This window comes from Lipotes vexillifer, unplaced genomic scaffold (assembly GCF_000442215.2).
Source record: "Lipotes vexillifer unplaced genomic scaffold, Lipotes_vexillifer_v1.1 scaffold343, whole genome shotgun sequence".
Taxonomy (NCBI): domain Eukaryota; kingdom Metazoa; phylum Chordata; class Mammalia; order Artiodactyla; family Lipotidae; genus Lipotes; species Lipotes vexillifer.
The window spans coordinates 311,746-328,745 of NW_006777506.1; the positions used below are offsets into that span (position 1 = coordinate 311,746).

Genomic DNA, 17,000 nt, shown 5'->3' on the forward strand with positions numbered 1-17,000 from the left:
CTGAAAATTAAATGAGGTCGTATATGTAATGAACTTATTACATATGAATATGTCTAGCACATATTTAGCACTCTCTAAATGATGCTAGCATGGTAGTAAGAGGTAATAAATGAAAAGGTGTTTTACTGTTTGGTTATTAATTGCTTTTATTAACATATCAATGTTAGTTCTTTTTATTCTTGTGCTTATTATAGTACCTTTAATTTGTGACCAGCAAATCACACTTTCCAGGAGGCAGGACATTAGGATCAATTTTGAAAGGGAAAAAAATGTGCCCATTATGTTTTAATTGTATATTTGAAAGACACAAAAGCCTGTTTTCGTAATACAAACTACAGAAAATTAACTGGATAAAATCTTTTCTAGAAAGAATATGTAGAAGATGGAATCCAACTTCTCATCAGTGATTCTTGAGGGGAAGTTTCAGAAGCTCCAAGGATGTGTGGAATTTTTATTAGAAAAATATTTTGTTTTAATTGAGAAACATTACTTTTGCTCAACCTGCTTTTCAAATATGAATCATCACAATTTTATGTCGACCTCCAGCATTGTGCAAGACCTTAGACATAGAGTAGAAACCGATAAAGGCTTAAAACTAAGGATGGCAAACTCTAGACCCAATGAGGCAGTTAGATGTGTATGGACCAATCTTCAAATCTGACAAAGACCAGAAGTGACCAAGGCCACAAGCGAGATGCTGGTGGCCTTGAGTCCCTAAGCACAGTTCCAGCCAAGCTGCTTCCACCTCGTGAAGATGGGTTTTGTGATGGGTTGCACCACAGGCATGGCGGCGGAGGCGCTCTTCAGCATCTTTTCCTGTCTCAGGATCGGAATACGGGGTCGGGGTCTGATGGGCGGTGTCAGGAAAACCATGATGCAGAGCGGCGGCACCTTTGGCAAATTCATGGCCATCGGGATGGACATCTGATGCTAATCAGAGCAGTGGTTGCCCACTACATCCACCCCCTCACATCAGTCCCAGTCCGTGTACCATAATATAACAAGTCTTTGATTTAAGAAAAAAATTTGACAAAGACCAGACCAACATAGTTGCCCTTGTGAAATCTATAACCATATTACTGCCATAGATAAACAGATTATAGGGTTCTTCTGAAGGCAGGACTCTAAACTACCTTGTACTTGGACAAGTTAGTTGTTAGTTTAGTACTAGTGCACAAAGAAAAGAGTGCCACCTGCTGGACCAGCAATGATACTCCCTCCCGGGCCAGGGCTACATGGCAAGGAAGACAGACACTCTGATCCAAATCAAATTCATATGCTTGCCTTTAAATTAGTTTAACAGACATTTGGCATTATTCAGCTATTCCTTATAAGCTTCTTTTACTCAGCTGACAAATGAATTGTTCTTCCAGAATAGACTTTTCCTGTCGAATTTATTTGGGGGGGGGCTAATTCAATTATTTTATATTTCAAGATTATACTTACTGCTTATAACACATTAATTATAATCCATTTTGTAAAGCACTGTCTCTTGAATTTTTCCTCTTGCAGTCTCAGTTCACTCTTTTCTTTATAATGCAAGTCACCAATACATTAATTCCCCTAGTCATGTATCAATAGTTGTGAAAAGTAATATGCCAGGGCTCTGACTTCTATTCTGGCATGCTTGACTGGGGAGATGGGAGGAATTATTGGCAAGGAACCCCAGAGGGATGCAGGAACAGTGGGACTGGTCCATCAAGGTGGGGATGGATATTATATCACTGATATTGTTTAGAATTTCTGTACATGATGATTAAAAAAAAAACAAGCTGACTTAGTTTTATTCTTTCTTTTCTGTCCTCTACCATGTATCTCTTATTGCCTGAACCAAGGACAGACCACTCTCACAGCATCTTCCCGATACACCACCAAATATTTGCACTCACAAATAGTGTGAGGAGAAGGGCAGAGATGTCCAGATTTCTATCGCTTGTGTATGAAAGAATGTATCCTTCTATATTGGCATGATTTAGTGAACCTGATTAAAACTGTCTTTATCCACACTGCCTTAAGTCCTTTTCTTATTTTGACATTGTACCAATTATCAGTTCATTTATTGATAAGTTGCAAATGATAAAGCTATCATTTTAAATACCTTAAGGTGAATCAGTTTAATCAGATTACATTCTCCTAAAATTTAGCTAAGATCAGCTCACTGCAAGAATAACAGTTTTGAAGGAGAAAAAGAGTAATCTGCGAGTGTGAGGACCTTTGAAACACATTTTGTTAGTTTGTTTCCAAACTGGGCCAGTCAGAATCTTGCCCAGGATTTCTCTATTGTAGCTATTGGAAAAGAACCAGTTCTTTCCCCTTGGCTTGATAAACTGGTAGGATACGAATCCTGAGCTGCTAGTGAACATTAGTTCACCAGGAGAGCCCCTGATTGATTGAAAGAGAAGAATTCTCTGATGACATTACATTAGTTGAGTTCTGGCTTTCCCAGTTACATGAAACAATAAATATTCCCCTGAATTGGATTTCTGTCTTCCTTCCCAACCAAAAGCATTTTGACCAATATATAGTGCTTTAAATATAGTGCTTGTATGCAATATTAAAACATTATATAGCTATACTATACCTCTTTATATAATTGATTAAAGCAAATATAAGTAGACATTGCTTTCTATGAGTGATTTGTAGCCTGTGCCAACAAATGGCAGTTAGCGCAATATATAACAATTTGCTTTGCTTTTCTTAATCATTTTTCATTCTCTACAGTTTTTAAAGCGATTTATTTTCATTCTAGACATTTGATTAATGATTGGCTCTACATATACACTAATTCTAATTCAAATTTAAAACCAGCTGGCTCAAATTTTGGCAAGAGAATTAGCAGTCCTCTGCACATCTCGACCTGAATATATACAAATTTTGTTCCTTATTAATCTATTTTTTAAAAAATTAGATTCATAAAACTCAAAATTTTAGTTTAAGTCAAGCTGCAATTAAATTTGGAAGCATGGCAGAGTTTGGATTAAAACTAAATCAAAAAAAAAAAGAAAAAAACTAAATCAGATTGGCAGAAAATCTGCAGCCTTAATGGCTCTGTTTTACATGGTGTTATTAAAGTTATAGCCACATAAATTATGTCACTTTATCCTAGAACTATTGGAAATTAACTATGGTAATAGTGATAATAACTTTAACTTAAAGGGAGCCCAGTGTAGATAAACTAAGCAAAATTGAGAAAACTGTTGTGAAAGTGAAGTATCAGTAGAAAATCAGCTGGAGAACAAGGATAGCATTAACCTTCTAGGTTTTCTGTTTGTTGAGACTGATGTGCTATAATCTTGATGGTGATGACTTGGCCTCCAGTGCCTAGAACAGTACCAGGCTATGGTCAGCACTCAGAAGAAGCTTGTTGAATGAATGAATGAATGAATGAATAAATGAATGCTCTTCACGGGACTTCCCTGGTAGTCCAGTGGGTAAGACTCTGCGTTCCCAATGCAGGGGGCCTGGGTTAGATCCCTGGTCGGGGAACTAGATCCTGCATGCATGCTGCAACTAAAAGTTCACAGGCCGCAACTAAGAAGTCCACATGCCACAACGAAGATCCCACATGCCACAACTAAGACCAGGAGCAGCCAAAATAAATAATTTTTTCTAATTTTAAAAAAAGAATGTTCTTCAGTAGATACAAATCTTTGATGCAACAAGATTTTTCCTGTAATTACTGTAGGTTTTAAGACATAGTCATTGCAGACTGAGCCAGAAGGAATTTCAGGTATCCTTTTCTTCAAGCTTCCTCATCTTAATATTGAAGGAACTGAGATCAGAAGAGGTAAAGTGACTGCCCAGAACAAAGATGGGGTAATAAATCACTTAACAAACATTTACCGAGTACCCACTACTTGATAAATATTTGGAACTGTTTCAAATAACGGGAATATAGCAGAGCATAAGACAGCGCAAGTCTCTGCCTTCAAAATAATTTATATTCCAGTGGAGAATGATGATTAACATGTCAATGAATAAATAAGATTTCAGTTCCTGATAAATGATGCTTTGAAAATACTAAAATAGAATATTGTGATGGAGAATGACAGAGGGTGGGGAAAGACACAAGTGATTTAGTAGATTACTCAGCACAGGACTCTAAGAACTCTCATGTGAGCTGAGCCCTGAATGATGAGGACACACCCACACAAATGTAAGAGGAAGAATATTCCAAGTGCAAGTGCAAATGTCCTGAAATGGGAAAAAGCTTGGTGTGCTTGATGGAAAGACAAATAGCCATAGTGCTTCAGCTGGAATGAAGAGGGGATAAAATGAGGTTAGGTGGGCAAATACCACACACTGTAGAACCCTGGGTATCAGGAAAAGGAGTTTTATCACAGAGGGTGATGAGACACCATTTAAAAAGTTTTGAGGAGGGAAGTCATATAACTTAATTTTCATTTTAGAAAAATCACTGAGGCTGCTATATGGGGAATGGACCAAGGTGAAAAAGAGAGGAAGCTGGAGACTGATTAGACTATCCTAGTAATCCAGGCTACTAGGATGTAGCAGTGGAGAAGGGAGAGCAGTAGCCAGACTAAAGACATATTTTGTTAAGTACCTATAGGACTTGCTGATAATTGCATGTGGGCAGTTGGGCAAATGAAGATGCCATTTACTGTGATGGGGAAGAGTCTGGGAAGAATAAATTGGGAGGAAGGGAAAAATAATTGGTTCTGCTTTAGACATGTTATGTTTGACATTTTTATTAAACACTTAAGTGGAAATGCCAAAAGGTAATTAGATAAATAAGTCTAGACCTCAGGATAGAGAAGAGGTGTGTATTTGGAAGTCATCCATAAATAGATGATATTTAAAGCGTGGCTGTAGGAGAGAGTGCAGGTAGAGAGCCTGGAGAATTGCTAGAGGTCTGCAGCCAGAAAAGGTGCTGAGAAAGCTACCAGGCCAGTCATAAGAAAATCAGAAGAGTTCAACTGCATGGACATCTACACTGGCAGCCTTAATAGGAACTGTCTCTTATCAATGTGGGGATGGGAGAATGGAGTAATGAAAGCCTGACTGAAGTGTGTTGAGGTGGAATGGGAGGCAAGGACAAAAAGGTAGCAAGTTAAACTTGGCTTTCAGAAATTTTTCTGTGGAGTGGGGAAGAGAAATGGAGTGGTGATTGCAGGAGACTGGAGCACCAAGAGACATGTTAGACTGCTAATGGAAACAGTGCAGTAGAGAGAAAGAATTTGATGATAAATGAGAGCAAGGGAAGAACTGAAGATACACAGCCATGTGGAAGCATTGGCCTTTGGCCTTGGCTGGAGCAGGGATGCTTCTTTCACTGTAACTCAAGGGAAAAACAGATGCCTATGTTCAGAGGCACGTGAGCTGCAGGATTTGGTAAGGAGCTGAGGCAGTTCTTGGCCAATTCCATCAAAGTTGTATCCAATTTTGTCAAATCCCACTCCAGAGGGAAGCCACATACATAGCCATTAGGATGACAATGTCATATTTCTTGTATTGGACACAATAGCTGAAACTTTTGATAGATGTGATTCCTACTTCAATTAATTTGCAATGTGAAAAATATTCTGCAAATCTGATAATAATATATTCAGTGCTACAAAAGCATCATTATCGACATAAATGGAATTCTTATAGCACTAACCTTGTTTTGAGGACAATGTAGAAGAGACAAAGCCCTCAGTTTTTAGTTTGAATAAAGGAATGAAGTCAACGCTCTGAAAATGTGGAAAGAATCTGGGTCCTTGAAATCATTGTTGAACCACTGAATTCACCAACTCTGGAACAACCCTACCCCAGATTTCTTGTTGTGTGACTTGGTAAATGTACCAACTGCTTAAGCTGTTTTTCCGCTGGTTACAATCACAGCTGAAAGCATTTTAACTGATATAGTATTTTATTGGAACAACTGGTAGCCATCTGGAAAAAAATAAAATAAAGCTCAAACTTTATACAAAATCGATTCCAGATAAATTAAAATATAATTTTAAAGGTACTGGACAAAACTATGAGGGAATTCTTCTATAATCCTGGATTATGAAAAGCCTTTCCAAGCATAACACAAAATCTAGAGGCTCCACATGGATGTAATAATGATTCAATAAGCCATGATACTTCAAGATATGTTGCAATGTTTATGTGAACAAAAGAGAGAGTAAACAACATGTACAGAACATGTACACACTATATATACCTTATATAAGAATATGGCTCTAGGTTCATTGGGTTCTTTTTTATTTTACTATAAAGTTTCTTAGATTTCTGATTTGTTTTAAAGATGTCGATTTAATTATCAATATAATGCCACCGCCCCCCCCAAAATCTAGAGTCCATACAAGGAAAGATTAATTTCCACATAAATATTTTAAATTCTTCATTTAAAAAAATTACAAGTGAAATCTAAAAAAAACAAAAAAAATGGTTCTGATGAAACTAGGGACAGGAGAGGAATAAAAATGCAGACATACAGAATGTACACTTGTACACTTGTAAAATTACATTTGATAAGGTTATTCTTTGTAGCATTATTAGTAAAAACAAAAGATTTGAAGACCAGGTAAAGGTCCATCAAGGAGCCAGTTAAATAAATTTTGGAACACTATTGTAGCTGGGAATAAAAAAAGAATGAAATTTTCCTTTAAATTCTGGTATGGAAAGATCTTCATGATTTAGTGTTAAGTTAAAAAAAAAACACACAAGATACAGTATGGTGACTTCCCTGGTGGCGCAGTGGTTGAGAGTCCGCCTGCCGATGCAGGGCACACGGGTTCGTGCCCCGGTTGGGGAGGATCCCACATGCGGTGGAGCAGCTGGGCCCGTGAGCCATGGCCGCTGGGCCTGCGCGTCCGGAGCCTGTGCTCCGCAGCAGGAGAGGCCACAACAGTGAGAGGCCCGCGTAGCACAAAAAATAAAATAAAATAAAAGATACAGTATGTATATAGCATGCTACCATTTGTATAAAAAGAGGGAGAAATATATGTACATACTTGCTTGCATATACCTATCTGGAAGAATATACAAGAAACTAATAACGTAGACTGCCTATGGCAGAAATGTTGGAGACAGACAGGAAAGGGAAAAAGACCTTTTACAATATTTTTTATACATATTGGATTTTAAAGCATATAAATGTATTATATATTTTAAAAATAAATTTAAAGACGCTGTGCAGATTAGACAAACTAAATCTCTGTTATTAAATACTCATGATTTGAGAAATACAACATTATTTTTGTTAAAACAAATGTTTGGAAAAAACTTAAATGTTCATTAATAGCAGAAAGATTAAATAAATTATGGGACATTCATTCCATAGAAAACTAGGCAAGCGTTAAAAGAGAAAGAGAAAGCACTTTATGTAAAAATGTAGAAAGATCTCTAGGATACATTTTTTTAATATAAATTTATTTATTTTTGGCTGCATTGGGTCTTCATTGCTGTGTGCGGGCTTTCTCTAGCTGCAGTGAGGGGGGCTACTCTTTGTCGCGGCATGCGGGCTTCTCATTGAGGCAGCCTCTATCGTTGCGGAGCACGGGCTCCAGGTGTGCGGGCTTCAGTAGTTGTGGCTCGAAGGCTCTAGAGCACAGGCTCAGCAGCCGTGGTGCACAGGCCCAGTTGCTCCGTGGCATGTGGGATCCTCCCGGACCAGGGCTCGAACCGGTGTTTCCTGAACTGGCAGGTGATTCCCAACCATTGGGCCACCAGGGAAGGGAAGCCCCTCTAGGATACTTTTTTAAGGGGGAAAATAAAGATATGAGGTACTTCCCTGGTGGTCCAGTGGCTAAGAGTCTGTGCTCCCAATGCGGGGGGCCCGGGTTCGATCCCTGGTCAGGGAACTACAGGGATGCAGTAGAACTCACATGTCGCAACTAAGAGTTTGCATGCTGCAACTAAAGATCCCTCATGCCGCAAGGAAGATCCTAAGTGCTGCAGCTAAGACCTGGCACAGCCAAATAAATAACAAATAAATAAAAATTTTTTAAAAAAAGAAAGATATGAAATGGGTCACATAGTAGCCTACCATTTATGTAAAAAGAGGGGAAAATTAATATATGCACGGCTTATTGGTTGCCTGTGAGAAGGGGGAGTAAGTAGTTGGCAGATGAGGTTTGGAGCAAGCTATTTTACTGCATATTCTTTTATACCTTTAAAATTTTGAACCACATAAGAGCATTGCCTACGTTTTTAAATACAATAAAATGTGACTACATGCATGCTCATAGTGATGTCTCAGTATTTTAGGACAGTTAAAAAAAAAATTCCTGGGCTTCCCTGGTGGTGCAGTGGTTGAGAGTCTGCCTGCTGATGCAGGGCACTTGGGTTCGTGCCCCAGTCCGGGAAGATACCACATGCCGCGGAGCGGCTGGGCCCGTGAGCCATGGCCGCTGAGCCTGCGTGTCCGGAGCCTGTGCTCTGCAACAGGAGAGGCCACAACGGTGAGAGGCCCACGTACCGCAAAAAAAAAAAAAAAAAAAAAAAAAATTCCTATAAGATGGTAGTTCAAAGGATTCTGGAGTCAGGCTTTCAGGGTTCAAACTCTGATCCTACCAGCGACCTTAAGTAAGCTACTCAAACTCTCTGTGCCTTAGCTTTCCCGTTTCCCAAGATGGGGATCATAAAGTCATTTTGAGGACTGAAGGACAGAATGCTTGCACTGCTTAGCACAATGCTAAACCCATCATAAGGCCACACCAAAGGTTAGCTAGCACCATTCCTAATTTGCTGTGATTATCAAAGCAGCAGAAATTTTAAAGCAAAAGCTGTTCTCCTAAGTCTTAATTTTGTTATTCTAAGTGATACTTAAGTAATTTAAACTGGTCCATTTAACAAATAGAACATAATGGATGGATAATATAAATGCCAACACTAATTAACTGACAAATATTTTGTTATTAAGATATTTTTTCATCATCTATTGCTTTCTTTTTCTCTCTTTCAGTATGTGGTATTTTTCTTAAGCTATAAAATATTATTTACTGGATGCTTACAGGCGACATCATTATCCTTTCCACAATTAAATATGAAACTATCAGTAGACCCTAAACCTACCTCTTTCTGTCCTCTCTGGTTTTTTGTGTCAGCAATCCTGGTCACCCTATCATCTTCTGTGAGCCCCTGAAGAACAAAGACCACAGTAAGTGATCAGTGTTGTATCCCCAGTACCTGTCATGATGCCTGGAGCATGAACGCATTCAGTAAAGGTTTGTCGAGTGAATGGACAAATGAATGAATGCATACATGCATGCATGAGAGAAAATGGAGGGAAAGTAATCTTCTTTCTACTTCTGCAGTCTTGCAGAGTCAAAAGAAAGAGAATGAGATGCTGAGGGTTCATGGAAAGTTCAGCAACAAAGAAAGAGGTTTCATCTTCTTAGCTAGTGCATGAGCTCAAGGAGCTGTTGCTCAGAGGTCCTCCCTGGTGGCAGTTTTGAGAACTATTGTAGGACGAGTGAAGAAAACAATTAGGGAGCACCGACTGTGTATGAGGCACTGTACTAGACACTTCAATACATTGTTTAAACTTCTCAACAATAATATGAGGTAAATGTTGTTCCTATTTTGTAGATAAGGAAGGGGTTATCTAAAGGAAGTACACAAACTATTCAACCATGGAAATTAGCAAATCCTAATACATTCCATCTATAGCTCAATACCCTGAAATCTGCCTACCTAAGTTCAAAATCAACTATCTTTCTCAAGCAAGTGTTCTAACTTGGAAGCCAAATTGTAGGGTAAGATAAAAATAATACAGCAATACCTTTTTAAATGAAAACATTATACAGCTCTAAGGTAGCTGCTCAAAGGGTAATTGTAACAAAGTAGTCCAAAGTTCCACTAGGACTACCTTCGTAGATTTCTCTTTGATTTTCTATCCAGCTGTTTTGTGGGTGAAATTAGAGACACAATGAATGATTATACTATAGCTTTTTGTCATCCTATGCTAATGAATATAACTACTAGGGTAGCTGTGATGGTTAAATTTTATGGATCAATTTGGCTAGGCTATGGTATCCAGTTGTTTGGTCAGTCTAAATATTGCTGTGAAGTTATTCTGCAAATGTGATTAACATCAGTAGACTTAAGTAAAGGAGATTACCCTCAATGATGTGAGTGGGCCTCATTCAATTGAAAGCCTTAAAAGCAAAAATTGAGGATTTCTGGAAAGGAAGGAATTCTGGCTCAAGACTGTGACATAGAAGTCTTTTCGGTGTTACCAGCCTGCTGGCCTGCCCTGTGAATTTTTTTTAAATACATTTATTTATTTATTTATTTATTTATTTATTTATGGCTACATTGGGTCTCGTTGTTGCATGCGAGCTTTTCTGTTGCGGCGAGCAGGGGCTACTCTTTGTTGCGGTGCACGGTCTTCTCATTGTGGTGACTTCTCTTGTTGCGGAGCGCGGGCTCTAGGCGCACGGGCTTCAGTAGCTGTGGCATGCGGTCTCAGTAGTTGTGGCTCGCGGGCTCTAGAGCGCAGGCTCAGTAGTTGTGGCGCACGGGCTTAGTTGCTCCGCGGCATGTGGGATCCTCCTGGCCCAGGGCTCGAACCCGTGTACCCTGCATTGGCAGGCAGATTCTTAACCACTGAGCCACCAGGGAAGCCGCTGCCCTGTGAATTTTAGACTTACCTGCCCCCACACTCAATTCCTTAAAATGAATCTCTTTATATTTATTTACATATTTATGTATATATATATTTATATATAAAATAATTTGGGAGAAGAGCATTCATAATACTCAGCTGTAAGAATTAAAAGCATTCAAAAATTTTGTTTGTTTGTTTGTTTTTAGCCGCACCTGGAGGCTCATGGGATCTTAGTTCCCCGAACAGGGATTGAGCCCGGCCCGGCAGTGACAGTGGCGAGTCCTAACCATTGGACCGCCAGGGAATTCCCTAAATACTTTCCCTTTTGATCAGAAGTTGCACTGATATTTTTTAAGCTTTGGGGGTAAAAATATTAATATGGGGGCTGTGACGTGACTTATAATAAGAAATATATTTTTGGTCTTCATCCCCATTTCTGGCACAGAGCTCCTAAAACCCTTGGAATTTCCAAAGAGTGAGAATGATAAAGGTTTCTTTTTTATGTTAATGAGTGACTTTTGGAAAGCCCTAGGTAACCAAAGGCGGGGGCGGGGAACTGGTTGCTAGGGAAGCCAGCTCTGTGATTAGAGGGTTGAAACTTTGAATCCCACCCCTCTGACCTCTGGGAGGGGAGAGGTACTAGAGGTTGAATCAACTGCCAATGGCCAACGATTTAATCAGTCATGCCTAGGTAATGAAGCCTCCATAAAAAAACAAATAGGGCTCAGAGAGCTTGGAGGTGCTGGGAGAATGGTGCTCAGAGGACACGGAAGCTTTGTGCCCTTACCACATGCCTTCCACCTGGCTGTTCCTGATTTACATCCTTTTATAATACACCAATGATCTAGTAAGTAAAATGTTTCTGTGAGACACTCTGGCAAACTAATTGAATCCAAAGAGGGAATAGAGGGAGCCTTTAATTTTTAACGAGTTATTCAGAAGTACAGGTAACAACCTGGGCTTGACATCTGCATCTGAAGTGGCGGATGGGGACAGTCTTGTCAGACTGAGCCCTTAACCTGTGGAATCTGATTCTATCTCCAGGTAGATAGAGTCAGAATTAAGTTGAATTGTAGGACACACTGCTGGTGTCCAAGATGCGTGGGGGAAGCCCTGCCCACACTGAAACTGGGTCCCAGAGCACTCTTTAGGGGCAATCAGAAATAACAGTCAGGTGCCCCAACTATCTGGCACAAATATTGGGGGATCTTGGTCCTGTACATCCTGACTCCCTTTGCTCCAATTACTTATTTCTCTTGGATTCACTCCTGTTGTCTCTCCAGTCTCAGCAACTCTAAATGAATCTGCCCTGCTCACACAAACATTATACAAATATACACATGTACTAGTTCTGAAATATATATTAGTCGTGTTTCTCTGGAGAACCGTGACTGATATAGAAGCTATGCTATTTGCAACAGATCAAAAATAAACTAGTATTAAGAAGATTGAAGTAATTAGGAGTCTGTGTCTCTCTTTTGGTAGCATTTATTCAGAAACATTAACTCCAAATATGCTTTGGAACGCTACAGTCTCTAATTATAGTACAAAAAGACCCAAGATTTAAAAAAATAAAATTAATTGCAGGTCATTTTAATTTTTAAAACATGTGATTTATTGCTTTGATAAAGTGCTAAGGTCATCATTAAATCAGACAATGAAAAAGTGATGCAACTTTAAACACTCTGAAGCACTAATTTTAGGGATCCCGTAGGATTTTTTTTCAATCCTTAGGTTGTATCCAGGTTGTGCTGCAATATCCATATTTAGATGTGCCCCTAAACTTTTAAACTTTCCTAAGTTTAAAACCACTAAAATATGAAATAAGAACTATCAGGAAAGCATCTGGAGCAGCCACAAAAAAACTGGAGGCAAGTACAATTACAAGGCTCTGAGCAGTTAGGTGATAGTCACTTAGCAATATCTAACAGCAAAGAGAATAAAACATAAAATGGATTGACTCTTCTGAAAAGTGTTTGAATCTCAAGTGTTGAAAAAATGTCTAGTTCTCTCAAGTTTATAGAGGCAGACACTGAAGCTCTTTAAGGAGCACCTACCATGGACCAGGGTGCTGTCTGGGAGCTGGACACAATCCCCACCTCTAAAAAGATTAGAGTCTAGTGGAGGAGACTGTCAGACAAGTAAACAAGCAATTGCGATGAATTGCAACATGCTTTGAAAATTATTTCATTTACACTGATTTGAGAGAACACTTTTCCCAGGCAAGAAGGACAGAAAGATGATTGTGCTAGAGAGAAGGGGATTGCAAAGAGAAGATAACAGCCTTCAAGAGAAGCAGAACTTTCACTCAGGTCTTGAAGTAGAAGGGGCAGAGAATTTGAGGGTGAAGAGAAAAGAGATCAAAGCAAGGAAAGTCATTATAAAATAGTCCAGGCAGATTTCCAAAGCACAGAATTCAGTTTAGGGCCAGGCTAGCAGCCTAGCCTTGCTGTAGGGTACGTGGTGGGACAGTGCACAAGGTAAAATGAGAAAAATAGGGCTTAGTGAGAGACTGGAGGTGGGAAAAGGGGAGAAACGCCTGAATGTCTGGTTTGGGAAACCGTGGCCGCAGAAAACAGAAGGCTAAAAACAGACAGAAGGATAAACTGCTCCGGGAGGAAGAGGATGAGTTGAGTGGGGGAATGATGAGATTGAAGAGCTAGTGAAATACCCAAGTGGAGGTTTCAAGTAATCGCAGTAACCTGGGTCTGCCACTTGGGAGAGAGAGTACGCTAAAAATTTAAGTTCAGTCCTCATTAGCAAATTGAATGAGATTCCCCAGAGGAAGAGGGTAGGACAATAAAAGGAGAGAACCAAGGAACAAAACTGCTGAATCCTAATATTTAAGAGGCAGACCCAAAGAGGCAGCCCTGGAGAATGCTGAAGAAGGTCAAGGAGATATTATTGTGCCTTTTTGTTTTATTGTGGCAAATTATACATGACATGAAACATATCGTTTCAACCAATGATAAGTGCACAATTCAGTGGCATTAATTACATCCACCATGTTGTACAACCATTAGCACTATTTATTTCTGAAACTTTTTCATTACTCCAAACAGAAACCCAGTAACCATGAAGCAATAATTGATTCTCCATTGCCCCTAACCTAAGCCCTGGTAACTTCTAATCTACTTTCTGTCTCTATAAATTGGACTACTCTAGGTACCGCATATAAGTGGAATCATTCTTTTGTGTCTGGCTTATTTCACTTAGCTTAGTGTCTTCAAGTTTCATCCATGTTTTATCGTTCCTTTTTATATATTGTGCCGTTCTAAAATCAGGAAATAGAAAAAGGGAGAATAGTCATTATGGGTGTACTAGGACTGTTATTAAGGCTCACACGCTGGGGCTTGCCAGAGGGAGAAAGGAAGGAGATAAATCAACTGGGAGGCCAGAACTGAAAGCTGAGTGCAGAAACCATGATCCGTTAGCTAAGAACTCTGTGGTAGAGCAGACAGGCATCTGGGAGTTGGAAGTTGCTGGGCAAATCTTCATCTGAGAACCAGATAGCAGAGTGTATTTGGACGGATGACTGAACCCAACACAATGTTCCCCTCTTCTGATGGGAAGCCCTGGTGGAAATAGTTCTACCTGAACAGTTCCACATGCCCTGGGTGGAGGGGGTAAGGGGTGGGGAGGGGGCTGTGACCTACAGTTACTGTCTGAAGGAGGGTAAAGAGCATGAGCCCGAGAAGCACATCAAAAAACAGGTCAACGAGCAAAGTTAGACAGAGGAGCTGAAGGGCACGCTCAACCCAGGTGAAAGAGGAAGAGGAATATGCAGATGCAATGGTGAAATACTCAGAAGCTAACATCAGAGGCTAAATTCTATTAACATAAACTTTGTGTGACCAGGGCAGCTTCATTTAGAAGTGCTAAGACTGGAGAGACACAGTGAATTCAAAAGAAATAAGTAATTGGATCAAAAGGAATCAGAATGTACAGGACCATGTTCTCCAAATATTTATGCCAGATAGTTGGGGCACCTATGTATCATTCTTGATTGCCCCCGTGTTAATATTTTTGCCCCCAAGGCTTAAAAGATAACAGTACAACTTCTGACCCCCTGGAAAAGGTATTCTGAATGCTTTTAATTCTTACAGATGAACATTATAAATATTCCCTCACTCAACTTATTAAATTATTGGTTGAGAAATTAAGTTTCTCATTATATAGCACCTATCTCAAATAATGCAATTTTGTCATATAGTGAATATGCTCACTGGGCTTCTGAATCCATAAATCTACCAATTTTGCTGAATAATGAAGCCAAAGAATTATAGAAGACTATAGAAGATATAAATAACAGTAACAAACATAACAGACATATACAGAACACTGGCTCAAACAACTATAGACAACAAGTTATTTTCTAGGACACAAGAAACCTTTACAAAAATTCTCCATATACTGAGCCATAAATCAAGTCATGACAAATTTCAAAGGACTGAAATGATATATGGCTGTGCTAGAAATCAATAATTTAAAAATGATAACTAGAAATTAAGAAATATACTTCTAAATAACCCATGGATCAAAAAAGAAATAAATATGGAATTTTTAAAATGTCATGAATCAAAACTTAGAGGATGCTTCTAAGTATCCAAAAGAAAATTTACAGATTTAATTGCAAAAATTATAAAATTTAAATTGCTGAAAATGTATGAGCTAAGCAGACTTCTCAAGATGTTGGAAAAAATTATAGCAAAATAAACCCAAAGAAGGAGAAGGAAGAAAATAATAAAGTAACAAAAAAAAAAGTACTCCAAAATAAAAATATAGTAGAGAGTATCAACAAAGCCAGACGCTTCCTTGAAAAAATTAAAAATTGATAAAATTCTATTGATATGGATTAAGAAAAGAAAGAACAAATAATCATATCAGGATGAAAAGGGGGACAAAATTATAGTTACTACAGACATTAGAAAGTTAATAAAGATTTGAATAGACATTTCTCAAGAAAAGTATGCAAATGACTAATGAACATCAAAGGATGCTCAACATCATTACTCAGTAGGGAAATGGATATCAAAACCACAGTGACATACAATTCACACCCAGTAAGATGGCTATAATAAAAAACGATAGACAATAACAAGTGTTGGTGAGGATTTGGAGAAATGGGAACCCTTGTTTATTGCTTGTGGGAATGTAAAATTCCCACAGTCACTTTGGAAAACACTCTGGCATTTCCTCAGTATGTTAGACATAGAGTTACCATATGGTCCAGCAATTCTTCTCATAGGTATCCAAGATAAATGAAACCGTATGTCTACATGTGGTACATTCATACAATGGAATATTATTTTTCAATAAAAAGGAATGAAGAGTTGATTCTTTCTAAACCTGGATGAACCACTAAAATGTTACACTGGGTGACAGAAGCCTATCACAAAAGACAACACATTACATGATTCCATTTACATGAAAAATCCAGAATAGACAAATCTATAAGAAGGAAGTAGATTTGTGGTTGCCTAGAAGTGGGGTAGAGGGGTGGTGGTAGTCAATGAGGAGTGACTGCTAATGTTACAGAGAATCTTTGGGGTGTGATGAAAATGTTCTAAACTTAAGATTGTGGTATGATTGCACAATTCTGTGAATATACTAAAAATGTTGAATTACATGCTTTAAATGGATAAATTTTATTGTATGGAAATTACATATGAGCTGCGTTATATCTCTCCAAAATTCACATATTGAAGCCCTAGCCCCCAGCACCTCAGAATGTGACTAGATATGAAGACAGGGCCTTTAAATAAGTGATTAAGTTAAATGAGGTCACTAGGATGGGCCTTAGTACAATCTGACTGCTATTCTTATAAAAAGAGGAAATTTGGATGCACCAGGGATGCATGTGCACAGAAAAAGACCATGTGAGAAAACAGTGAGAAGCTAGCCATCTGCAAAATAAGAAGAAAGGCCAGGAAAAAAAAAAAAAAAGAAACACCAAACCTGCTGACACCTTGATCTTGGACTTCTAGCCTCCAGAACTGTGAGAAAATAAATTTCTGTTGTTTAAGCCACTCAGTCAGTGGTATTTTGTTATGGTATCCCTAGCAAACTGTACATATCTCAATCAAGATTTTTTTTTTAAGTATTTTGCCAAACATACTTGGTTCTCCCCTAAAAGAAATTGTGTATTCAGCTCTCCAAACTATTAGAACTATTTAGGTCTCATGTAGAAATTTCCCTCTTTTTTACCTTATTTCCTAAAATTCTTGCTTGGATTCTTTATTTTTCCATCCTTCCTCATGATAATAGACCTCATTAATATCGGCTCTGGTTTTCAGGGAATGGCTTATTGATTTAGTAAAGAGCTGGGGAAAAGGTACACACAAAGACATGCAAAATCACTCTACCAGAGCAAAGCAACAGATAATTGAGAAGCTCCCCTAATATATACCCAATCTAATGTGAAAATCCAAGTTCAGGC

The 17,000-nt window shown here is 38.7% G+C and overlaps 1 pseudogene; it reads left to right on the forward strand.

Moving 5' to 3' along the window:
- Window positions 1-694: 694 nt before the first annotated feature.
- On the forward strand, window positions 695-928 carry LOC103089850 (reactive oxygen species modulator 1 pseudogene; annotated as a pseudogene).
- Window positions 929-17,000: the final 16,072 nt, after the last annotated feature.